At 33.4% G+C, this 6,190-nt stretch overlaps 1 pseudogene; it reads left to right on the plus strand.

Annotated features, from left to right (window-relative positions):
• Positions 1-4,970: 4,970 nt before the first annotated feature.
• LOC102879130 lies at positions 4,971-5,916 on the plus strand (annotated as a pseudogene).
• The last annotated feature ends 274 nt before the right edge of the window (positions 5,917-6,190 follow it).

A 6,190-nucleotide genomic window follows, 5' to 3' on the forward strand; every position in this document is an offset into this window, starting at 1 on the left:
GAAAAAAAAAAAAAAAAAAGGTTAAGTAAAGGTTGAGGTTTAATTTACAAATCATAAAATCATCATGCCCCGATCATGTGTTACATAAGAAGACTGTGTGTCACGGTAATCTGAAGTGCTAGATTTGGTAAGAGCTGGGAGAAAAAAAAAAAAAACATTTAAAGAGCAAATGATAAAGATATATCTACAGTCCATTGTAAAGACATGCTTATCTTCCAGTAGTTGTGCCAAATACCGACAGTTAGCTTGAGCTCGCAGAATGGTGCCAACAGAAGTCAGGAGCAGAGTGACAAGAAACAAGTTTTATTTTTAAATGGGCCATTGAAATTGATTTTTTTCAGTGTTAACAAAAATTGCAAAATACAGTTTACTTATTTCTTATTTTTGATTTTTCTATTTAAAAATGCATACATATTACATTTTCACCCCTGAAGATAAGGCTTGTATCTTCATATGAAACTCATATGAAGTACCTATAGATCTGTTCAGATGAACATAATATATATGATGTGAACCCAACCCCCCCCACACACAGAAATATGTCATATTTCCTAATGTGGTTGTTTTTATGTATGATAAAAACGAGAATCAAAACAAGGAAATGTTTGAGCATAAAGTCAATGTAAATCCTATGACCGCTTCTTTCTATATATACACGACTGTAACCCTGATCCCGAGACCTTCATCTCCCACTCAGGTCATTGCAATAACTTCCTATCTGGTCTCCCTGCTTTCACTTTTGTTCACACTAAAGTATATTGTGTTCTTATTCACACTCCTTTCCAGACATTTTACTGCTAACAGTGTAAGAGAATACAGCATACATGATTAGTGATTATGAAAGATTAAATGAATGAATGTAAATTATTGGTCTCCAAAACAGGCCAAGTGCTCTAGGTAGGTGACTCTATCTTAGAGCTGGATGTTCATTAGAAAGTAAACCAGACAAATACCATGGAATTAAGGAGTTTCTGAAATAAAAGGGTGTCAAATTATGAAATAAAAAATAAAACACAATATAATAAGGTTCAAAATAGAAATTACATTGGGAGGATATGAGAATATTACATAAGAAAGATTTAACTTTGCACGTGAGAATAACGGGTCACCTTTGGGACATACTGACAGATAAACAGATGTTTGGCCGACATACTGACCAATCTGGAGGGTCCAAAGTTTTCTGTGCATCTTAAAGAATATAGTGCAGCACCTTATATAGTTATATAACAAAAGAAACCTGATTCCTTTTTATCTTATGTGAATACCTGTACCTAAAAGAAAAAAAATCTATCTATGGCACGAACTGAGAAACTTAACAAATAAAAAATCTAGATGAGGCATGAAATCTAGATAATTTCCAAGTTACATTCTTTTAGGTTAAGATAAATAGAGAAACAACCTAAAATCAAGAAACAACCCAAATTCCATAAAAGATAAATAAATGAACAAAATAAAGCTTGAAGTTCAAGTCTGTACTGACAATAAATGACTTAAACATAGGAAGAACATAGATAAATCTTAAAACCCTTACAGTGAGCAAAGTCATCAGGATAAAAGAATACATTCTGATGGATTATAAATGATCGATAGCTACAGAAATCTGATCCGTGGTTCTGCGGGGTTGGAGTAGAGGAAGAATGGATTAGGAAGCATTCGGGATAGTGTGAATGTTTTATATCATCATTGTAGAAATGCTTTCATGAGTGTATATATTTCCTAAATCTTATCGCATTAGAAATCTCATTAAATCTAGTTGAATGTTTGTACTCTATTTTCTGTAAATTCTGCTTCAGTAACATTATAATTTATAAATTAAAATTATAATAACATTGTCATAGAAACAATTATGTCTAAAAATCCAAATAAAATACATAGCTATGTACCACACATAATTATTCTGTTATGTAAATGACCTATTAAAACTTAAATCTAAATATACATATGTTACAGCATGCTGTAGCACACTGTTACCAAACTGAGGACGGTGGCAGTCTGGCTTGATGCTCTCCAAATATGTTTCTGTGTCTTTGACACACAGTGAACAACATTCTCTAGCCCTCTCATGTCTTTGTTAGACATGTGATTAGTTCTTACAATGGTATGTGTGGATGTGATGTGTCTCTTCTGTGCGGAGGCTCTTAAGAGCACATTTCTTTCCTTATTTTGCGTCTGTCTGTAACTCTCAGCTTTCTGAATGCTGAGAATGTGAAAGGGAACCACAAAGTATGAACTAGAGAACCGTGGGATTCTGACATGAGAGAAACCAGCATTTCCTTATATCTGACTACAAAATTGTTCGGTCAAAAGGGTGTGAGAGGTTTCTTTATATTGTTAAGCCACTGAGATAGCTGAGGAATTTTTTTAGTTTTTACATATTTTTTCAGTGGTGGTGATATTAAATTAAATAAGAAAATATCCAAATTCTCCATCTTACCAAGGAATTGACGTTCAATTTGTCCCAGTCTATAAAGAAGTGACATACTTCCTGGAGGCAAATCATGCAAGCAGTTGTCATTTGTAGATAAGCATGATGGAAACCTCACAAAAATGCCATATCAGTCATAATAAAGAGCAGAGAGGGCCAATGTAAAAGAGCTGTGTTGTACTAAAGAGAAGGAGGCTTAAAATACAAAAAAGAAATGTGTTTAGAAACACATGTCAAATACTCAAAGAACATTGAAACAGGAAGAAACAAACATAATTACTAGTAGAACATCATGTACAATAACGTCACCTCCATACCTGCTTCGAAATAGCTGAAATGGGATAAGGACTTTAGCATAAAGTTTGTTCATTTTCTGTCATAAATATTCTTGTTTAAAATATTTGTTTTTGTGGTAGCTTACATTTTGAATCAGCTAGAAACCTTTCCTGATGTCTGAGTAGATGTCATAAAATGAATAAAGGCATCCAGTTTTTTTCATCAGCACACAAAACATGCTGTAATTTCCATAAAAGTTAATCTATCGACAGAGTTGCGCTTCTCAAAAGGGCTCTCACCACCCAGTATGTTGAAGAGACCAAGCATGCCATGTTCATGTGATACAACATGTGACACATTTTTGCAACGGTGTGGATAATCTAGATTTGGATCAATTATAGGAATAAAAGTAAGAAAGGCAAATCCGCATTAATTATTAAGAGTTGAAATACAATTTGAAGAACAATTTTTAACTTTTTTCTGAAAGTAGTACTTGACAGTTAAGAGGTGTTTCTTTACCAAGGGATATCCCCATTGAGGAGAGCTTCATGTTAAGAATGGGTGAAGAGATGGGCAAGCCACCTATAAGAAAAGTAGTTTTAAAAAATAAACCCAGATAACTGCAAAAAAAAAAAAACAACAACAACAGTGTTTGGGAATTTAATTGCCACATGAGAGAAGATCCCCCCAGGTGAGCGTGGCTGCTTCCTATTTAAGAATATCCAATGTTTGATGCCAGCAAGAATGTCATAGAATTACAGTGGCTCCTCAACATGACAGAAGATCTTAAAAAGTTTGCAGATTAATAATCATCTCCACTCACATAGACATCTTCATACAAATCTATAAAAGTAAGCAGTAATTGTTTTTTTAGAATATTTTATTTAAAGATAGTTCTTAATTACAGGATCAAGATACAATAAATAAAACAAAAAGACATGAAATTCTAAGATCTTTCTTTGAAAATGAGTTAACTTCTTATGATAACTCACGTAGTTCCTTACTTTCTTAATTATAAAGTAATAAAAATTAGATGTAAGTCAAATAAAGTTAGTAAAGACATTTATAATCGGCATTATTTATTTAAGGTAATTCTGAGAACAAGTACAAATAAAATAGGGAAATGTAAGAGACTATTTCTCTGAGTTTATTTACCAAAGTATTAATGAAAAAATATCAGGTGTTTGGTCTAACAGGTGATGTGTATAGCAGAGTGATGAGATAGAAAACATAATCTTTGTCGTATATTTGTTTTAGAAAGTTAGAGATCAAATATTAATAAAGTGCAGTGGAACTAGTCAAGCAGTATTGACTGACTGATATTGAATGGAATTAATATGAAGTGAAACAACATAGTGTTTGTGTGTATGTGTGTGTTTAAGTTTCATTCATAGGCTCCAGTCATTTGTATTCCAGGAATAAATAATAATTGGACTTAATCAAAGTTACACTTTATTAGGCAAAGTTACAAGGGGAAACTAGAGAAAGGGAATTGTTGTTAGTTCAATGGAACTGTTTGATACTAGAATCTTACCTGGGGAAAGAGGGAAATGTAAAAAAATATTGGGATGAATGAGTCGTATTTACTGATTGAGTTAAAGTTAATTGATATCTATCACACACTGTATGGGGGTGTTAATAGGGAAAGTTATTGAACAGTATGCTGTAATTAATGGTTTCTATATTTAACATAAATGAGGGGAGAAGTGCATAAAGTAGCATGATAAAATTGCATATACTTATTCCCTCAGTAACAAAGGACTGGTCTAAGAAAATTAATACTCATTAGACTCTAAATGAAAGAATTTAAAACTCATTTCAAATAAAAATTAAACAAAAACTTTAAGGAAAACATTTTAAATTGAAAGAAGGTGGAATAAATCAATCAATTCAGAAAAAACTGGTGAACCCACAAAAATGCAATAGTAGAAGTCTGTACCATAAATTCAGTCTTTAAGGGGTGAAGTAATAAGAAATTACTTCTGCACAATATGCTCTAAAGAAGAATGCACATTTCTCATTTTCTCTCATATCATTACCTCATAGTACAAAAAATCTATGTTAGGTTATATTTCTTGGATTGATTTCAAATGCACATCACTTCCTTTCTGGGGTTTCAAAATTCATTTTCTAGAAACAGCACAGTGATGTTGGACATGACTTTAGAAATTATAGAAATACATTCATGCATCCAAAACAGTTAACAGAAGAGGAAAAAGTGGTTCAAGAACATAAATGAATAACCATCTTGAAATTACCATATATGCAGATGGAGAACCAATTAAAAATAGAAAAATCAAATATGACTTCAATAACGGAATTTGTTCTTTTGGGGTTTTCTGATATTCCCAATAGCCAATGGATTCTTTTGGGGATATTTTTGGTCATCTATCTGACTATCCTGATGTGCAATAGCATCGTAATTTTGATAACAAGAATTTACCCCGTTCTTCAGACCGCCATGTATTTCTTTCTTAACAATTTGTTCTTTTTAGAAATCTGTTATGTAACAGTCACTATTCCAAGAATGCTTATGGATCTTTTGACCCAGAAAGGAAACATTTCTTTGGTTGCTTGAGCTGCGCAAATGTGTTTTGTTTTTACATTTGGAGGCTCAGAGTGTTTCCTCCTGACAGCGATGGCCAATGATCATTATGTGGCTATTTGTAACCCACTGCACTATCTGCTGGTCATGAACCACAAGGTCTGTGTCCAACTGGCCATTGCCTCCTGGGTCAGTGGAGTTCCAACTGCAATTGGACAAACATGTCAGATTTTTTCTCTGCCCTTTTGTGGGTCTAACAGAATTAATCATTTCTTCTGTGACCTCCCCGCAGTTCTCAAGCTTGCTTGTGGGGACACATTTCTGAATGATATCGCAGTCTATCTAGCTGCAGGGATATTTATTGTGGTTCCATTTCTATTGATCATTGTCTCCTAGGGAAGCCTTATTGCCAACATTCTCAAAATATCATCAGCCAGCGGGAGGGTGAAAGCCTTCTCCACCTATTCTTCTAACCTGATACTTGTGGCCTTATTCTATGGAATGGCTCCTATCAATTATTTGCAACCAAAATCATATCAATCTGAAAGAACCTGAAAAGTAATTACTCTTTTCTACACCGTTTTGACACCAGCATTGAATTCTATTATATACACTCAGGAACAAAGACACCATGATGGCACTGAGAAAACTACGTAAGTTATTACGATGATGCAAAGACTTGAAATTACAGAAAAGGGCATTCTTGTAGGTTTGTCATATAGCTACAACAGAAAAACAATCTAGTTTTATGTCTATGTTTCTAAGTAATGATGATGAATATCATCATAACAACCTCACATTATGTTAAAGGACCTTAGTTTCATAGAATTCAGTAAAGGGTTTCTTTGTAATCAAAGCACAAATTATCTTAATTGTTACAATCTAATTTGAACATCTTTGTTTCCTCTCACTGTGAACTACTGAGTTAAGAGATTGCCTAAGCA

The sequence above is a fragment of the Pteropus alecto genome, unplaced genomic scaffold (assembly GCF_000325575.1).
Source record: "Pteropus alecto unplaced genomic scaffold, ASM32557v1 scaffold361, whole genome shotgun sequence".
Lineage (NCBI taxonomy): Eukaryota > Metazoa > Chordata > Mammalia > Chiroptera > Pteropodidae > Pteropus > Pteropus alecto.